This window comes from Phalangium opilio, unplaced genomic scaffold (genome assembly GCF_054372755.1).
Source record: "Phalangium opilio isolate 3A_F unplaced genomic scaffold, DU_Popi_V2 ptg000014l_1, whole genome shotgun sequence".
NCBI classification, from domain to species: domain Eukaryota; kingdom Metazoa; phylum Arthropoda; class Arachnida; order Opiliones; family Phalangiidae; genus Phalangium; species Phalangium opilio.
In genome coordinates, this window is record NW_028324149.1 from 2,324,721 (window position 1) to 2,345,940 (window position 21,220).

Here is a 21,220-nt window from a genome sequence, read left to right on the forward strand (position 1 = left end):
TCGAAACTAATGGTCTTCGAGTCCAAAAACAATTTAGAAACACGGGCTTCTATCTATTTCCAGGCGTGCTTTTAAAGACAAGCGAGCGGTTGGCTACTTTTACTTACAAAAATTCCTTACTTATACTTACAACAAGCGCGGGGATTGATGGGATTAAAATAACAGTTCTTTTCCGAAGTCGTCAACTGTCCAACACCCTTAAAGCGTCATTACATTACGCTATACAACCTTGGCATTTTTCTTCTGTTCTATTATATCATAATATACAAACTGGAAAAAGTTTTACTGGTGGTAGGCCTACAAACTAGAATATCTTCTTTAATATAATTTGATTAATGACTGTCTATATTACATTACGTTATTTCTGTTTCAAAAACCTTGGTTATTTCGTTTCGTTTGGATGAACTATGACCTACAGCCACGTTACTACGATTAAAGTCACGTTTAAGATTACCTTTCTCTGAAATCACAATGATTTATTTAGAATTTTTGAGGTTTATTACTTGAAACATTAAACCGCATAGAGATTTGAAATAAATCTGGATTACTCCAGGGATAGATGTAATTTTAGAAGCAGGAATGGAGAACGGTTAGTATTTACTTCAGACCGACTCATACCGAAAAATACGTGGTTCCTTTTTACCTCTGTCGCTATGACCCGCCTCTTCTTTCATTATCATATCCCCCCCCCCCGGGAAAGGGGAAAGGGGGTTCGGGACTTTGACGCGCACCCAGATTACTCTGTTCTCCATTCCTGCTTCTAAAATTACATCTATCCCTGATTAGGCCTAGTTACAAATTGAAATACTCGAAGATTTACCAATTTACTTGCTTGAGGCAATTACAGTTTCAAAAACCTTTCCACCATAAAACAATTTCAAACTTGGATACATTTCCACGGTTTTTGCTTTAACTGTAAATTCTATTTTTAAAAATAGAGATGAAAGACTTTTTGGTAACACCGGAACCCTGTGTGTTGTAGCTTAATTTGTTTTAGAAGTGATCCAATATATATCAAGCGTACTTCCTGCGAAACATTCGTCTTGTGTAGTTGAGAAAACACACGTCTCTCTCTAACCCGAGTCTAGAGAAACTCGAAATAGTTTATTTGTATTATCTCTAAAACTCTCTATAGAAAGTTGTAAAGATTTCTTGTACGGTTTTTACTCGTGATCATAGAGACCTTCCGCGACTGTTTACGTTATAAATAGGAGAATTTTAAGGGTTACCAAGCCTTTCGTAACAGTGTCAAGTGACAAAGGGTTAACAGTACACTTCCCAACGTGTTTTTTCTTATTTTGCCAGAGCAGAGTCTAACATAATATAGCTACTTTCGCTAAAAAGACTTTGACGAAATACTCGCTCAGCGAAAGCCAAAATACGATGAACGTACAAGGATATGTTCAACCAATTCGGCCCAAGTTGCGAGGATGGGGTTTCAAAGCTTAACTTCTACTAAAGTTTTCTCAGTTCCCCCGTTATGTCTATATTGGTTCAAATTAAACGAACAAGCACCAGATTTCGCCTTTCGAAAGCCAAGCGTGCTTTTATTTCTTTTTAGCGTTTTTTACCCTGGAAATTGTTTATACGTTTCTGGGTTTGTTATTTTGATCTTGAAGGAGAGAGGGGGTCCATGGAGTCGAAAATGGGGTGAGCCATGCCATGTGTGGCAATGAATGTCTCCCAGTGTACCTCGTGCGCCCTTTTATTTGTATGAGAACTAGCTTCTTTTTTTAAGACACAGGGGGCATCCTCGACGTTTCCTTATCGTACAACCCTACTGAAACGCTAAGGATGCTGGGAGGAATTCGCTGCAATAGATGGCGCCACGAGGATACAGAGGCAAGGTTATAGGTATGGAGATTACGGCTCCATCTTACCTCTTTCCTCCCGGGTTTGATGTTTGTTGAAATTAATGGGGAAGCTTCATTCATTTATTGTTTTAATATTAATTTTGAAAATAGGTTTTCTTGGTAGTTAAAATTGCAAGAAAATTCAGTTGAAATTACTAGTTACTTGTGACCCAACCCCAAAATAGCTCTAGTTCAACTATAATTTGTAATCAAAATACTCGGGAAATTTATGAAAAGACATACCCGACTACCTTAACTTTAAAGTTATCATTTAACCCTAATTTAATTAAACCACAGATGAAATTAAAATTAAATAAAAAGAAAGTGCGAGGTGTGGTTTAGTTTTGGTAGTGTTGACTTGTTTCAGCAAAAAAGAGTTTCTATTCCCTTGTCGAGTTAAGGTTTGCGGGACTTCATCTCTTTTGAACAACTAACTCTCTTTCTCTCTCTCTCTCTCTCTCTCTCTCTCACTGACTGGGCTCCCTTCTGGATTTCGCTCTAAGAAAATTGTCACGAAAAAGCGGTTTTCTACATTCTAGGCTAAAAGTAAAACGGCCATTAATTCGAGAGAAACCCGTTTGGTGGCACGCCGAATGCTGCTGAAAAGACAGAAAAATCGTCAATCAAAAAGCGTTTTCGCACGTCCGCAAAACCAAAACCAAAAAAAGAGAAGGAGAGGGAAAACCTCGCCCTCTTTAGAAAGTCCCGTACTATACAACCCTTTTAGCATTTAGAAAAGTATCAGAAGACCGCGCTGAATATTACTTATGATAACGATACGGAAAGGGAACGGTTTATGAAGTGCGGAAAACTAAGACAGCGGATGAATATGTATCTGATAGAAAGTTAAGTAGTCCCAGAGGACTAAATAAATCTACAACCTAAATTAGTAAGATTTCCTTATTGAATTTCGCTTAACAGTTCAAGAATTACTTTTACCCATTCTTTATAAAAACATTTAAAGCACTTAAGAAAATGTATTTGAATTTATTTTAAATATTTTCATCTCCTGGAATCGTTTCAAAGGTTTATAAATAACAATGGTAGGTACTTGTTTTCTGTAACGTACGTCATACCACCACCCCCCAACTACTGTTAATTAACGTCTACCACCGTGATATGTTTTTGATAATAAGCTTTAAAAAATTTCGGAAAAAAAATTAAGGTCTTAATTAATGTTTTAGGTTGCGTATAAGATTATTTAAAAAATTATAATATTTCAGGGCCATTACCCGCACATGCTTTAGCCACATTCAAAAGTTTCTAAGCGGCCAGTTAAATTGTAAGGTCCAGCTACTCTGATTAATTAAGAAATGGCTGGGACAGCAGTCTTGTTGGGGGTGGAAGAAGAGGTATAAGACCACGCCTGCATTTTATGCCGTACGCGAAATATGAATTAGGCAATTATCGGTAAAATTCTCGCCTAAAAGTAAAATCAAAATAAGGTCGTGTTCGGTTTACTAAGAGAGGAGGAGAGGTCAGACACTTTCCCCCAATTCTCGACAAAATTAACATACAAATTGCACGATGCAGTCTCCGACCAACGAAAATTGAAGCGCGTCGTGTTAGAGAAGTTAAGTTTTCAAGTTATCTGTTTTTGATGGCAAGGTGTCCCATACCATTAGTGTAATGTGTAACATTCACTCGCATTATCTACCTTATATATATATGGTTAATTTACCTCAAATTCTCACGAGAAATACCTCAATTACCAGTCTAAACCTCAAATTCTCTAGTGTTTTACCAGGGGTAAATAACGAAAGGAGTTAGAGACGCTAGCTTCCGTAGTGTAGAATACAGTGGGACCTTGAAACGTCATAGAATTTTTAACTAACGTAGTGCCATCTTTGGAACTGTATTGTAAATAAGACCAGAACCTTAAAAGTTTTGCCTTAAAATCTCGCGCCGCAAGGTATTCTGGGTAAAGTAAAATGGCGGGTGTCGATGTTGTGAAGTCGTCTCATAAATCAACCCAATATAATTATTATATTCAATCGCGAGTAAACAGCGATTTAAAGAAGAAAGATAAGTCAACAATTTGCAATTTGAAGCCAGGGAAGTCCTCAAAATGTGTTCAAACTTATTTTGCCGTAAGTGCGCGGTTACAGAGTCGGCCCAGTGAGCCAAGGCTTAGTGATTTTTCCGAGTTAGTGCCAGTGGGAACTGTGGGATCAGGATCATCGACTGTATCTGTGACTAAAGAAATTAAAACAACTAAAACTGTATTGAAGGATGCAAAAACGACATTTAATTCCATTTCATTATCGAATGAGAAATTTACCAACTTTAAAGTTGCATGTTTCTAATTCAAGTGCACCTTAATGAATAAACTTTACTCTAAGCCTAATTGTCACTCAGTCGTAAGCAGACGAACACTAGCAGACGAAAACTAGCAGACAGGAGAAAATCGATATCCCAGTATGACTTTCGAAACTTTGCTGCCACGCTATTGGTTGGAAAATATCATACTTATTTTGAATTATAGACGGCGTGACCGAGGCGTTTTCTCTTTTCTGTGTCTACGTTTGAAAGTCCCACTGTATTCTACACTACGGAAGCTAGCGTCTCTAACTCCTTTCGTTATTTACCCCTGGTTTTACCAAAATAAAATGTTTTCTTTTTAATACACGCTTAATTTTAGGAAAAATATTCTTAACCTCACTAATAATCCATTAAATTTTCACTGTTAGTCAACTTATAAGGCGTGCATGGAAGTATCTGACCTCTCGCGTTTTGAAAGTCCGTCTCAATAAAATGAATATTCAAAAGGTGGAAAGTTTGCGTTCCTGATGTATTTTTCAAAACTGAAATGTTATACCAAGGCGTATAAACTTTGCTTTCAAAATACGACTTTAATTATGAAAATTTCCCAGCTAACTTTTAAAATAAAGTGTTTAAGATTCACAAACGGAAAATAAAGGATATATATTAATCCGGAAAGATTTCATTCAGCGTTAGTACTTAACCTTCCCATTCCTATGGAATTAGGCAAATTATTAGCGAAAATATAGAAGATAAACAATTCAATCCGAAGATTATGGAAAATTTTGTAAAATTCAAATGGAAATCATCGTAATTTTAAAAGCTAAAGGAATAAAGGTGCAACAGGGTTGATTCAGGTCAGGGAAAAGTCTGGAATGGTCAAGGAAATGTCAGGGAATTTGATTTTAATTAGGGAAACTAAATTAAATCTATTTTAACTTTTCTAAAATTCCAGTAACGTTACTTAAGTTTTAACGCATAATTTTCAAATGTCTTGTTTATATAAAAATAACATTCTTTGATCTAAAATATTTCAGGGAAAAACGTAATGAAGTATTTTCCGAAAACCTGGAAAATTCAAAATTCATTGAGTTTGAATTTGAACATTTTGCTCGGCAAAAATGTCGCGATTCAATTCGGATTTTTATTAGGGCTTATGAAAATAATTTAAAGAAATCAATTCAAATGATTTTACGAGGTTTAACATAATCTTATTTCAAATCCTTTAATATATACTCCCTTGAAATAAATATGCGCTGAATGTTGATTGAAAAATAATATTTTAAATGATGAAGCTCTAGCTTCTATCTTCTCGTGTTATAGCGTGCTTGCAGGGGTAATTCCCCTAATTAATGCTGGGGATATTGAAATTTTAATTGGAGGGCGGGTGTACTCTTTTTAACAATTAATAACTGCAGACGAAGGTGGTGTATATGCTTATACGTCTGGAGGAAGAGATACGCCCCATCATACACTCTCTCTCTCTCTCTCTCCCTTCTCACTCTCTCTCTCTCTCTCCCTTCTCACTCTCTCTCTCTCTCTCTCTCCCTTCTCTCTCTCTCTCTCTCTCCCTTCTCACTCTCTCTCTCTCCCTTCTCACTCTCTCTCTCTCCCTCTCTCTCTCTCCCTTCTCTCTCTCTCTCTCTCTCTCTCTCTCTCTCTCTCTCTCTCTCTCTCTCACTCTCCCTTCTCCATTGATCGATTTTTCAACTGAACTCAAACACTGGTTTCTGGAGATTGTCGTAAATTGAACTCTGTTTCTAGGAAATAGTTATTTTTTTTTTTCATTTATTTAAATTACAGTGGCTGAATTATATTTTTTTATAGAAAAACTAATAGTTTATACAAAAACTCATGGAATAGTCAGGGGGATATTAGGTCGTGTTCTGTATAGTTTTGCTTCTACCTGGTCCTGGAAAACAGGGACACTTAAAATTCATAGAAATCAGGGACCTTTAAAAATATCTGGAATTGCAGCAACCCTGGGAATTAAGCTTGGGCTTAAAGCCTGAAAAATTTGATTTTGCTTTTATGGATTTTTCATTGAAGAGCTATTATTGAAAAATCTGAAAAGATAAATAATTTAAGGACAAAACTAATTTGGCAAACATTATGTCTGTAAATATTTCCATGAAAATCCTTAAAAAGTATTGTTGTTATTTATTTATTTAAAAAAATTGCTTCAACTGGTAAATTTACAATAGTTTATTTTGAATCCATCTTAATCTCCGGTTCAATAAACAATGTGAATCGTAATCATCGTATTTAAATGACCTTTCTAGAAATCTCGAAAAAAAATAGGCACATGCACCTTTAATCATGAAGTTCAAGAAAACCACGTTTCTCTCAACCCCCTCTGTTTCATTAGTTAAAGCAGGGCAGCTTGTAGCAAAATTTAGTTTTCCATCATCCGCAGTTATTACTTCCGGCTTTGAGTTCCGCTTCCGAAAGAAGAAACAGTACCGAAAACACTTTGTAACTTTCCCTAGCTCTTTTCATGGGTTTTTCTCAAGTCGTAACCCATCCATACAGCTAAGCCGAATACGTTCAAAGTCCATACTTTGTCTGATATTCCACGATAATCCCGATATAATTCAATTCGTCTCAGCTGCATGGACAATTGTATAATTCGTATTTCAATTTTCCTTTTTGTTTTCCACGATACGCTGTTGCAATCTAAAATTGGTTTAATTTTACTAAGTAATACCGCTTTTGTTATAACCGTTCTTAGGGTGAAACTCGAGTACATCCTCTTACCTTAACTCATTCACTCTTTGTACACCGATTGCAGTCTTGGAATGAGTTGAGAATAGGGTTGTTTATTGGTATTTCTGGTATCTTCTCGGAGTGTAAGGATACGGTCGTAGCTCGTTCCCGATGGAATAGATTGCTCATCATTTTCGTATACTTGCCAAGTCTGATCATAATATAGACGCGTACGTATAGTCTTTCCCATCATCCCTTTCGCGAACAATTTGCAATTTAGGGGGACGAAGCAGCGCGAGAGATGGGAAAAAGAATTACCTTAGAAACGCAAGCTGTTGCTTTTATACTGCAACCAGGGTTCCTTGAAGAAATGGTTTATTATTTAGCGATATCGTAAATTAACTTTCGGAAATATATTAGTTCAGTTTGGGTTACCGACATTGTCGCCTTGTCAGGATATTTAGTTCCTAACCATTTAAATCAAATAACCACGTTTTTCTTCAGGCATACGCTGGTCAGAATAACCTATTGGTCAAGCTGAATTTGCTTTCCAATTGTAGGGTAGTCAATATATGAGTCTGTTTTGAATTTCTTCGTATTGTAAACGTGGAAAATTTGGGATATACCGAAGCAAACTCGGGTTGGGTATGAGATCGCTTCCGGGTTTTTGGGGAAGTTACGGTGTACTATTGCGGTGGGTGAGCTGTCAGTCATTGGAATGGACCATGCACTCGGACTGAGAAAAATTCGATGACCATGATCATAAATAAAAATATAGAATTGCAGGCGGCTCGCTGTCTTTATTCTTGCAAGGAATTCTGGGTGATATACTCTAGAAGTGACCGGCCAATGATGTACCGTCTTTTGATACACATGTAGTGTTGCCTTTGAGCCTGAGAGTTGCAAATGCTGCATGGCCACTCTAAGAAATTTTACTATAGCAGTTAGTTTTATTAGAAAAGCTTTTTTAAATACATAGCAAACTGAACTGAACTGAACTGCTACCGATGTATCTCATAACATAGGCCCCTGATCTGTTTTGAAATCACTTGCATGCTATTAAACTTTAATTATTTTAAATGAAACTTAAATTATCTTACTTTTAAATTTGCGAAGGGAGGGATCAGTGTCGATGTAATTCTTGGAAAAATAATGAAGCAAATTTAATTACATATAATCTAATTAACTGTTTAGTATAAGTTTAAATTTTGGAGTGCACTTAACAACTTTAACGCTCCTTCCGGACTTTTAAATTATTCATTTTTATTAAAGAATACACTATTTATTTATTTATTTATTTAAAATAATTCCTTTTAAAGCAGTTGAAATATTTATAAAAGTTTATTTATTATTTTCCAATATTAAATCAGCATTTTTTATATTTATATAAATATCACAAATATAAATTTGATCTAAATATAGTTCCACGAGGGTCTTATCACTCTTTTTAAAATACATGCACTAACCCTCGTGAATTATAAAACTGCATTTTAGGGTCAACTAAACGGGCTTTTTAAAATGTATCGTGGTTTTATATCAAATATTGAATATAACGAAATATTCCACGTCTTATATAAAGTTTTAAAAAGGGAAAAAAATTAAATTCGGATATCAGAATCATTTGGCTTTGAGTTTACTGTCAAGAGACATTCGTGGGGTTTCAGAGTTCGATATAGGGGGGATATGGGATATGGAAAATACAATCCTTTTCATCATTGAAATCGCCGTTCTAGCTCGGGAGAAAAATGATACGGGAAGAAATTTAAACATCGAAACATTTCAAAGACGTGCAGCTACGGAATGTCAGGGTTTTGGCGAAGAAATGGTTGGGTAATTGCTATTATTGCTATTCTAAAGCAATAGGAAATAATTTTGCACTCTCTTAGACTAATTCCTTGTATTCCTGAATATATATATATATATAGTATTTATTATATATTTAACCAAAGGAGTTACTTAACCATTTATTCTAAGAACCCTCAAAGGGGTTTTTGGAATGGATCGAGAATATCTAAATGCGGGGGGAATAAAGAATTGCTTGGAATTTCAAAGAATTTGAAAGATCAGAGTATAACCTTATAGCTATGGTGGAATAGAGAAGAAGCAAGAAAAAAAGAATCTATCTTTCCCAATTTTTTATCGCCCGCACGAATATTGACCTCTATAATCCGAATAAAATATCTTTCAACGACCAACTCGGATACATCGGATCGAAAATGACCAAAATCGAGAAATTTCCGCTCGAATACCCAGCTCTATATATACAGGGTGTTAAATATATATTACCCCCAATCATAAGCTTACAAGGTATGTTCCTTCCATAAGTATGCTAGAGACTTATAGCTCGAGCTATAGTTCGGGAACGACAAGCGAGAATTGCAGACTACACTCGGTGGTTAATCTTGCAGGACTTCCATCTAGTCCTATTTAGTCTGTATTACTAAGCCTTTGACAGCAGCGCCTCACCAGGCGTCGCATGACCTACCTCATTCACTTCATGACAAGCTCCAGTTTGTAACCAGTGACAAACTTATGGTGGTAACATATCTTATAAACTTATGCTTAATTGTTTAAAAAAGAAAATTCAATTTCTAACTGCATAGATTATTTATATTCAACCCTAAGTTCCATTAAAATCTCTATGACGATGTATTTATATTTATAGAGTAACGTGAGCACACATCGAAATTAATACTTCGCGTTTTCTCACGCACACCCTGTACATCTTTCTGGTCGTGAATCTACCCGGTTCCATCGACACGTTAGAAGTTCGGACATGCAGCAGGGATCCCTTATAGAGTAGAAGGCTAAAGGAAAAAGCTCTGAAATACACTTTAAGGAGCGTAATATGGATTACCTTCTTTTTTTCGGGGGGGGGGGGGTTCCACCCCCCCCCCTTTGTCCATCCCTCAGTGAACTGGGGGTCCAAGTATCCCCGAAAGTTAAGGCCAGTCTATAATTTAACGCGCATTACGGAATCCCGATTTCAGTCGACCCCCCCCCCGTAAAAATGATCCCCCCCCCCATTTTCGGCTTTGGAACCACGTAGAAAGCCGATACCCTATCGCTGAAAAAACACTACGGCTACGACTTTAAGCTATATATGTTGTGCCATGCTGAGAATGCTAAGAACACTGTCTCCCATAACCGAGTATCTTACACGTTTTTTGAAGATTTTTTTAATAAATTATGGCGTATTAAATCAAGTAATATAGAGGATTACGGAAACTTAGATGCGACACTGGTAATATTTATGGTTTACACTGGAAAGTAAATATTCCTAGTGCCGCTTATATACCCCTACCTACCCGGAGACGTTTCATTATAATTTAAATAAGTGTTAAATCATTCGCTTTAAAAACTTTCCATTGCTATCTTTTTATGCATGCATTTTTTTATTAAATAAATATTTAAAATTTATATTAATATCTTTTAAAAGAAATACAGGCGAGCTGTATAGTTAGGGAAGGCATTGGTCTGAATATCTTTCCTGGTGTAAAAGTATCCGTTTTTAAGAGTGCAATTGGCTATATATCGGTTCTCTTTCGGTGGACGGACGGACGGCGGCAGATCGAAAAGAGTTTTCTATAGAATTCTAGACGAGCGCGTCTTAAAGATTTATTTCTAGTTTCTTTCTACGAAGGGAACTAGAAATCCAAAGAAATTCTTTCGTTTGAGTTTTCTCGCTGGATGGGGCGCTCGCCCTACCTACCACCGTACCACCGTAGGCCCTAGAACCCCTTTACAATTTCGTTTATATAGATCTAGAGACAGTCGTTCCTATCTTCTTGAGCCTTGGCTCGGCCGTGCTGGTGGTGGTATATACGGTAAAAAAGAATATCCTAAGATGGTATGGACAGGGGAATGGAAAAATGCCTCCCACCACGCAATCTTGTTGACGACGTACCACCCCTGTCACCCACTTCCCCCCTCCACCCTCCTCCACTCTCCCCGCTTTGCCTTTCACGCGTACCACCCTTCTCTAGTAACAGTTTTTTTAACCCGTTCAAAATATTTCGGTTTATCGGGGGTCTTGAGTTCATATATTATGAAGTTGAGCCGGAGGAGAAATTAAAAAAATAGGAAGTAATACGGGGGAAGAAGAAATTATAAACAAGGAAGTAATTGGGGGAAGAAGAAATTATAAACAAGGAAGTAATTGGGGGAAGAAGAATTTATAAACAAGGAAGTAATTGGGGGAAGAAGAAGAAATTAATAGAATTGGAAGTAGTTGGGTGAAGAAGAAATTAATACAATAGGAAGTAATTGGGGGAAGAAGAAATTAATAGAATAGGAAGTAAAAGGGGGAAGAAGAAATTAATAGAATAGGAAGTAAAAGGGGGAAGATGAACTTAATAAAATGGGAAGTAAATGAGGGAAGAAGAAATTAATAAAATTGGAAGTAAATGGGGGAAGAAGAAATTTATAAAATAGGAAATAAATGGGGGATAAGGTAGATCTAGAATGGGGGACGTTGTTTTAGTGGAAACTCATGGAAGTGATATTATAAACTCAAGGAAAATCACAATGATCTTGAAAAGTAAATGAAAGTGTGTTTTAGATTTAATCACTTCCTCAATGGGCACACCCGGAAATTATTGGGAAGCACTACTGGAAAAATTAGGGAAATGGTAATTCGTTTTTTTAAACAGAAAATAACTTAGTAAGTGGTCATATATCGTTTCGCTCACCTTGTTTGATCCATCCCCGATTCTTTTTCATCTCCGCGGTGCTTGAGGATTTTTCAATTTTTCGCGAGCATCTCTAGCGTACGTCCCCTAACGTTCAAACCAAAAATAAGACCGAAAAAAAAAGAAGAAATCCGTTTTTCCCCAAAAACTTTTTTCCCTTTTGCAGCTCTTTTTGGCTTTTCCTTCTTGGGAGACAGGCGGGTTTCTACCCCTTCTCTTCGTCAAAATAGGGTTCCTCTAGGAGTGTCCGGTCCATCCCCGAGGCGGCCACCCCATTTATAGAAAAGGAAAAGAAAAAAAAACGAAGACCATTGGTCAATATGTCTTCTCATCTTAGCCTGTATTGTCCAGCAGATGTCCAGCCGAGAATATCTCGAAAAATGGACTGATATAAAATGCTTTTAATACTAAAGGCACGCTCGGACTTCCCTTTGGGACCTTTTTTATATATATATATCGTTCGCCATAAAAAGATTAATAGAGATAAAGTAGGGGAGGTGAGATATGATGGTTTGAAATAGGATAATCTTACGGCTTTCAAGGTATTCAATCATATAACTCGGGAATTGCGTACCAGCAAGTGGGACGTTACTTTAGAAAGAGTTCTGACATTTTGATATTTTTTTATATATTTTATTTGGTCCCTCGAGTGTACCGTACGCTTCAATGCATTGTATAGTAGGCTTATAGAAGAATTTATTAAACTCGTCCAGGAATATTTAACTCTACCTAATATTGTTCTCTATAGTACAACGCATTTGTTACGGTAAAAATGAAGAAACTCTCGTGAAGATTATATTTATTCTTTAAAAGTAAAAAAATGTCGTCGTAGAACTGGACAGAAAATACTCTTCTTTTTATTTTCTTGATTTTCGTTTTTAGTTTTTCAACTTTTCAATTAATATATTTAATTTTTGTTTTTGCGGGTCAGAAAGTTTTGAAGTTTTTCTTGAGAGAAAATTGATTTCTTCATTTTTTTCCTTCTCTCTTTTAATTTTCAATTCCATTTTAAGCCGCGTTCAGTTTAACTAACAGTTGTTTAGGGAAAGCCGACTTTTAGGGGCAAAATTAAAGCATACCCCAAAGGCAGGGCGCCTGTAAAAGTGTTTACCACGCTGTACACTCGTGCTGTAAGGGAAAGCATACATAGTTTTACAGGGGCCAAAATAATGTACATATTAAAAAAATTTATGAATTTAGTTTTTAGTATCGTATTAAGAAAATACAAGAGTAATCTATCTGTCTTTCTATTAGTAACGCTTATAGATTAATGGTATCAAATTAAAATTTAAAATTGGATTATGTTGCTTTGATTTTCACCAGCGACAAGACTTGTAGCCCAGGGTTTTAATATTTAAATTTATTTTAAAGAATTAAAAGAATCTGTTTTAATATTAATCAGCTTTTTAAGTAACATGTCCTACATTCTAAGATTAAAAATGAATATAAAAATTAAGCTTAATGCATTAGTTAATATATTATTGCAATAAATTTAATACACATTTTTGAAATACATCTACTACAACTCAATGTTGTTTAACGTTACTTTTATTGTTATGTTTCTAAAAAAAAGTCAATATCACACGATGTCATATAAATGTTATTTCTTTTTCCGCAAAGATAGCTTAATACCGTATTTGATGAAGCGTGTTTTAACATTACACGATATGGTTCAAGTTGAAACGGTATCTTAACATTTGTGAGAGCTCGTAAGAGCGGAAATGTTGGTAACGGATAAAATGCCTTTACAAAGAGGTCGGGAAATAACTTTTTTATTATTTTTCATTGAAGCCTTTTTATGGTTTTAAAAAATTTTCTCCATGCCGCAATTGTACAGTTTGGAGTACGACGAGTGTCCGACATCTCTCATAAAGGTAGCTCTCAACTTATAGTCTTTGTAGTGTCCGGAGATCTAGTTCCGTCGCGACCATAGATCTCAAAATGTCGTATACACCGTTATATTAAATCTCTTGATTGTCTTAATGCTTTCACGAGAAAAAATATCATTTTTGTTACCGTTAGAAAGTGGGTAGGTTTTCGGGTTTGTTAGACTACACCTTTATTCCCGTAGAAATCGTAACTTTTACGTAATTAATTTATGTAATTTTAATAACATGACGGTAGGACGTGCCTCTTTTCTGTTCAAGTTTGGATTAGACACTTTTTAATTTAACGTAGATGGCGCAGCAATCTCTATAATTAGCAATACCCATAAGGTAGACCCTTACTTATGCATTATATGGTTATGACAGTATTTTTATCCGGTTTGGATTAAAAACTTTTAATTTAACATAGCGCAGTAATCTCTATAATTAACAATGCCCATAAGGTAGACCCATACTTATTCATTATAGGGTTATGGCTGTATTTGTATCAATAGATATTGTACAAGAAATACTTTATAATCCCCGACAAAAAGTGTCTAGTAGCGAATTCTTATTTCTTATCAGTGGAAACGATAAAAAATATAAAATGCTTATTGATTAGGTTGAAAATCATTTTTCGCTTGATGTTTTTTAGGTCCTTGCAAAAACAATTTTAGCTTACTAAGCGTAATGGGCACGGGATAGGCTAAAGCTTGTCGCTCTTGCACATACAGTTGTCTTGATCCCTCGGCCCGGAAAAAAAATGTCCCAACAATATTTGGCGACATAAGGTGGCAGGCATCTCGAGTCATCCTCGGAATTCGCTGTTCTTAGTCTTCTGACTTGTACAAGGAATCTTCGAAGAAATACTTCAGGATCCTTTATATATATTCTTAAGAATTGAGTTTATGAAAGCAATTCGTCGATCGACACATGTCTGTCTGTCCATGAGTAACGCTCTTACTCTTTCCATTAGTAATAGTATATTAACGACTATAGCGCGTGTTATGTTACCCAGCGCTATGTTTAAGGCGATATCAAAGAGAATAAAATGTATAGAAATAGATATGTAGCTTTTTCGTATTTTGACCTAATTGAATCTGGTTTAACATTCTGTTCTGGCTGCAATCACTCGTCTCAAGTAGAAATAATTGTCAAAAACGCTACTTCTCTATATGTTTATTCTCTCTGAAAATATTGAGTATGTTAGAGAAAGGCGGAAACGAGTATAAGATTATTTCACCCATTTTAGGGTTAATTTCTTTAACCATTTAATTCGAGTAACCATGGCCCGGACCTAGATAGAAAATTGTTTTATATATAAGTTTTTTCCTTCTCACTGTTTCTCTTTTCCAATCTTCTCCTCGAACGAACGAACCGTACGGACAAAGACTTTAAAGCGACTTATTTCTATATAGTTCATACCGGGTTGCAGGCTTCGAACTAACCCGTATTTCGTTTAACATTGCTGTTAAACCGAAGTAAATTTAGAATGCAACGGGATATATAATGTAATATCTCCATGTATCGGTGGAAAGGCTTCGGTTGATGGCCAGGGTTTACTTCGAGCCCCGTTTTAAAAGGATCTGCCAACTGCTATATCGATCTCTTAAGGTCCAACGCGAGTTAGTGACAAATTAAACGCGAAGTGACCGCCATATACGGTATTTTGTTTGTAGAGTTACTTGGATAAATTTATTTCTGTCGTGAACACGTAGAGGAACTTATGATACTATGAATTTTTAGTATTTAAAAACTAAATTTATTATATTTGTTTGTAAAGGACTTTATTAATTCTCGTGCGACACTTCTAAGAAAATGGTCTTTGTTACTTTTGGGGTCTTTTTTTGGTGGGCCGAGGGGTCCCAATTCGTTGAAGCAAGAAACGCTGAGTCGCGAGATAAGCGGTAGCTCGCCCCCCCCCCCCGGAACCAAAAAAAATATAATAAAAAGACAGCTATAGTACTGTACCACCACGATTGTTAATGAAGCCCTTTTTTCGACTTCTTGGCTAAGTCATTTCTTCCTTAAATCTTTCCGAATAAAATCCAAAATTCTACTCAGACCTAGGAGCAATAAAATTAGGAGAAGATGAGGTTGTATACATCTCTCCTTCGTTTTTATATTGGAAAGAACGTAACGTAATGAATATTACAAGTACTGCGCATGAATTTACGAAATTAGAGAAAATATTACCGATTACATTTAGGCTTCTTAATTCGACGACAGATGTCGGTACAAGCCTTTTGGACCAATCCTTCACGTGGTACCAGTGGTCCAATCATAAGTTCGTGAGATATGTTCCATTAAGTTTTTCACTGGTTGCTCAAAGCTTGTCTGTAAGCGACGTAGGTCATAGATTTGAGGTAAAGCGACGCCTGGTGGTGAGGTGCTGTTAAGGCTTAGTAATACAGTCTAAAAACCCTGTGTAGTACTTCAATTCTCGCTTGTCGTTCTAATTGGACTAGCTCGAGCTGTAAGTCTCTAGCATTACGAAGTATAGGAAGTGTCATACTTATGGAAGGAACATATCACTTATAAACTTACGTCCAATATAATTCTCAGGCCCTTAAACATCTCTGTTTCGGCTCGGTTCCTTTATACCATTTATATTTACTACGCCTTCGTTCAGTTTTCTTCTATATCATCGGGCATGGCTATATACTAAACCATAACGCTAGACTGGAATAGGTTTGCGATTGCCTGGGTCTCTCTCTATGAAATTGTATAAAAGGTAATTGGGTTTGTAAGTTCTCTAGACTGCGTAATTTTGAGGGAGGTTCGTTGACTCGGAAAAGCGCGCGTCTCCGGCGGAAACCGCTAGCGACCTCTGACGACGTCGGACGGAAAAGATTCCCTGTCGTAATAACGGGCTATTTGGAGGACTGTTTTTGGCTTAAAACCCGCTATTATGAGCAATTTATACGCCTTAATGGCTATTCTTAAGATAAACGTTCCAACCAACCCTAAAACTATCTCAATGTTGTCCGCAATCACGAGTTATACATGTATACCGCACCAACTTAGGTATTTTACCCCCACTGAAATGGTCCTCGCTGTTGAATTTGCAAGAAATGTCTTAGGGGTTGTTCTGTTTTTCTCGTCACATTCTGGACATGGCTATTTTCATAGCAACAAATATTGTGTCGTATCTCGGTTCTAAAATCCACTTTGTTTGTACCAATTCAAAAAGGAACCATCCAGTTACGAAACGAAGGACAGAACTTAAAAATTAATAGTTAGTATGGCTCTTCTTATATCCGAGGGTAACTTTCTTATAAAGTCCTTAATGTGTTATTTTTGGGGACTTAGCAATATAAGCCTTTTGAGTATAAAATAAACAAGATAGCTTACATAGTACTTTGTAACAGCTTCGTGCTTTTTCTCAAAAAAATTTTTGGTTTTACCCCATTTTGTACTTATAGCTAATATCATAGCCCAATACTTTTTCCATAAGTATGGGTCTTCAGGAAGGCCTTTGGTATATTGGCGAGACAAAATTTGAGGCTTTTGCTCCATCTTCTTTTAATCAATTTCGGCTTATTGTGATTCTTTGATTGGTCCAGTCGGGTTACGCGTTGAGATTAGAGATAGAGGATCATAGTAGGTTATCATGGTTTAATTTGTGGTAAAGCCTCCACCAGGAGGCGCTCATCTACTGGAAAAACGGCAACCACTAGAATCCCCTCTCTTTTATAAAGGACGCGGTTCGTAGGTAGCAAATATCCTTTTAACTTTCACTTATAGAAAGTATCATAGGGTTATGCTTATAACGCGTATATGGGATTTTTTTTCCTTTAAAAATATAGACTCGTACTGTAACGGTTCGTTAATCCTTGTTTCGCTGAAAAGATAGCGTTCGTAAAGGAACCATTTCAATTTAAGCCTTGCGAGACTGTAACTCGATTAATATTTTATATATTAAAAGGGTCTGGAATGAAATGGCTGACGGTTATTATCGAAAAAGTCCATCCCTGCCAAATGGGATATCAGGTCCGAAAAAAAGAGTCTTGGAAAGCAGTTTTTAAGCCTGTTAAAAATAAATTTTTTGGGCCTTTCCTTAAAGAATTTCGAATGAGTTAGACAGTCTATCAGAGCCTTCTATTATTAGCTTCTCCACCCCTTTTTCTAAAAGGTTTTCTGAAAAGTTATTCGTGGAACCCGAGTCCAACCTATGTAGCGGACTTTAGAGTTTAGAAATGATCAACCCCTATACTAGAACGTAAATATTTAAAATCGAAAAAGATGCGATCATACAATAGGGTTTCTGGGTTTATTGATGTGAAAAATTCTAAAGTGCACCTCACTTCGTAAGATTAGAATCTGTATTTTATTTTTCTGGTATATCAAGGTCAGTCGTAATGTCAAAGAGGTCAGGTGAGGTACTATCTTGAGGGGACAAAAATTATCTTGAAGTTAGCTATTAATTTTTTTAAATAATAACACAAGTTCATAAGATATGTTCCATAAGTTTGTCACTGGCTAAAAAAATGGAGCTTGTCATGACGTGACGCAGGTCATAGATTCGAGGTAAAGCGACTCCTGGTGAGGCGCTGCTGTCAAAGGCTTAGTAATGCAGACTAAATGGGAAGATGGAAGTTCTGCAAAATGAACCACCGAGTGTAGGACTTCAATTTTCGCTTCCGTCGTTCTCGAACTAGTTATTTCAAGCTGTAAGTCTCTAGTATTACGAAGTATAGGTAGTGTCGTCATACTTATGGAAGGAACATATCTTATAAACTTATGATAATATTAATAACAATCCAATTTTTATTTTGAAGTTTTCTTATATCATACATGCGATCTTGTTTAATGATTTTTTTTTTTTTTGGTTTAATAATTTTTTTTTATTCTATATATTGCAAATAGTGTGGGCGTATTAATGTAACACCCGAATCTAGTAAAAACTTCAGGGATAATCCTATCGAGCCTTTTAACTTTATTCTTAAGGGTTGATCGAATTAAAAGCAAATTTAAAGTAACCTGGGTGTTCAGAAACCATCGATAGTCGATTTAGTCTCTTTTACTTTATATCCTCCCGCTTTTGGTACCAGGAATAGGTGTTCCCCGTAATAGATCGGGCATTGACTAATGAATCTGTTGGAAAACTAATGACCCCCGTCCCTACACGAAATCCCCAAAAAAGAAAGGGCACGGATACTTGCCATTATATGGCATGTCAGGTGAGGTAAACTATTTGTAATCTGAGTAAATCAACTGCATGTTGATGATATGTAGAAAGTGTTTATGATAAGTCTGCCTTAAATATAAGGGTGTCGTCTTCTCTAAGGGGTCAAACCTCGGGTCAAACTGAGTGAGGGCAAAGTGTCACCAAAGAGGGAGATATGGGATCCCAAACATTGTCCATTGAAACAAGGAAACAGTCAGGTGTTTGGAGTAATTAAGACATATCAGTCATCAATAGACTTCAATCTGAGAATGTTATTAAGCCTCTATCTAGCGGAAATTTACTATTTAATGGGTAGAAAGAAGTGTGCGTAAAGTAAAGATAATTACTCTACAATTTTATTTTTAGACCAAAATAGGTCTTTAATTGTAAGTCTCCCAGAGTAGGCGGTATATGGAAAACATGGATAAGTCTACAGCTGTTTTTAAAATGGGATGAAAATCATTGGAATTTTATATTGATTCGGTATAGTTTGAAGTTTGTTAACCAAAACATTCTACAAAATTAAAGTTTGAAATGACTTAGATCGAGAGAAATTCGAGATTAAAACATTAAGCGTTCGACACCTCGACCTGAAATGAGGCTAAAGGCTTAGTCCAAGACTATTCGAGCCTTTAAGGGGGTATCGATTGCCAATGGACTGTACCACCTCCCCCCACGGCACCCCACCCCATTGGCCCTTCCTCTATCATGGAAAAGGGGTTGATAGGGTGAGGATCGAGGGGCTACAGCCTCCCGGGATTTACGGAAACGAGGTTGACGCGTAGAAAGCGCGGAGTTAGGCCAGGGCCCAATGGATACTGTCTGGATTCGCTTGAAGAAGATTTTTGTACCTTCCAATGTACTCTAGTACTACTTGGTCCATGGACCCTTCTACTAAGAGTTCATGCTAAGCCTTTGCTGGGCTTTACAAGCCACAACCAAGAAATGAGATGAAACGATAAAACAAGGGGAAACAAACAATTTAAAAATGAGTTCATTCGGGAACGTTTTAAACGCGCGGGACAGCTGATGGGATGACTTCCGGAAAATTTTTAAATATCAGGGATAAGTCAAGGATTTTAACGAAGTCAGCTAGAGTTTGATTTTAGTCCGGTTTTAAACACGGGTCAGGGAATTTAAAAATGGGCTGAAAATGTTAGAGTATAAGTCTTGGAACTTTAACAAAGACAGGGATAAGTTAGCTTAGTTCACAAAATTTCCAACGACGAAGGCTACAATGTTTTAAAACCTGACTAGTGTATCGATTTTCAATGCAATAACCTGGAAAACCTTTAAACTTCGGAAAGGGTAAAAAGAAAAAGGAAAATTTCGGGTAATACGTGAAAGCTATAAAGGCAGTGAAGATCTTTATTAGGCAATGCGCTTGTAGCCGATGCTAGAAAACGGAATAGTCTAGAACTCTAGATCTACGTACGTCCCACTCTCTCTCTCTCTATCCGGATACGTTTGCCAGTGAATCGGTTTTCTTCGGGCAAAGAGGATATTCGGGGTTTTCCAGAAAGTCGATTCTCAGATTCTCGCCTCTTAAGGTCCACCGAGAGGCAAATCTTCGCCAATGGGATCAAGATCTGTATGCCGAGTGCGGGGTCTGGACGATGTGGAACTCTGCCAGGGCTCGCGCCTCACCATGGTAATGACCTCCGTCATGATGTCCCCCTACTAGCTAGCCGAGTACACTCTCACCCTCAACCGCCTTATGGGGATAGTTTAAGGGGTAAAAGGTCGTATAAACGAAAGACTTGAATATTTTGAAAGGAATGAGTTCTTCTCATTTCTCTCAAGTTGAGAGAGTGATTTTGGGAATTTGGGATTCGTAAGGGGGTTTTTTTTTAATACTGAATTCGATATCGTTTTATAAATGTAATTATATGCCAGTGAAATAACTTAAACTTACTAATTCCAATTAAATTTTTTTATTCGTAGGGTAAATATGTTTTTGAATTTGTATGTGTATCGTCACAATTATTTTTATGATCGATTTTCCTGATATATCATCGGTTATTCTACTTGCTTTGTCGATTCTCTTGATATTTGATCGATTTTCCTGATATATCATCGGCTATTCTACTTATTTTGTCGATTCTCCTGATATTTGATCGATTCTCCTGATATTTGATCGATTTTCCTGATATATCGTCGGTTATTCTACTTATTTTGTCGATTCTCCTGATGCATGATCGATTCTCCCGATGCACGATCCATTCTCCCGATGCACGATCTATTCTCCTGATTCACGATCCATCCTTAACTCATATTTGATCGATTTTCCTGATATATCGTCGGTTATTCGTCGATTCTCCTGATGCACGATCGATTCTCTCGATATTTGATCGATTCTCTCGATATTTGATCGATTCTCTCGATATTTGATCGATTCTCCCGATGCACGATCGATTCTAAAGTCATATTTGATCGATACTTCAATATTTCTCATATATCTACCATATATATTCGTTTACTTTCCTTTGAAGTTCTACTTTTCCTGTAAACGCGTGATCGGGTTGACAAAGTGTATAGCGCGTGCGCGCGTGCATTCTAAATCCTTTCACAGAGTGGCGTAACTAAATCAAGAAAAGCTTTATTTTTTTTTTCCTCGGACATTATATCCGTCTAGCCTAAGCCAATTTTAAGAAACAACGGCTTTAGGATAAA

The 21,220-nt window shown here is 36.6% G+C and overlaps 1 protein-coding gene and 1 long non-coding RNA gene across 2 annotated transcripts in view; one reads left to right on the forward strand and one right to left on the reverse strand.

Annotated features, from left to right (window-relative positions):
* LOC149705056 (neural cell adhesion molecule 2-like) overlaps window positions 1-21,220 on the forward strand; it is a 160,554-nt gene that overhangs the window by 20,830 nt on the left and 118,504 nt on the right. The gene's annotated exons all lie outside the window — the stretch shown is intronic.
* On the reverse strand, window positions 6,275-8,754 carry LOC149705057 (uncharacterized). The gene is made up of 5 exons (XR_016381500.1): window positions 7,922-8,754; window positions 7,261-7,756; window positions 7,140-7,182; window positions 6,873-7,032; window positions 6,275-6,791 (listed from the first exon to the last, which is right to left on the reverse strand). It is a non-coding gene; the product is annotated as an uncharacterized LOC149705057 (long non-coding RNA).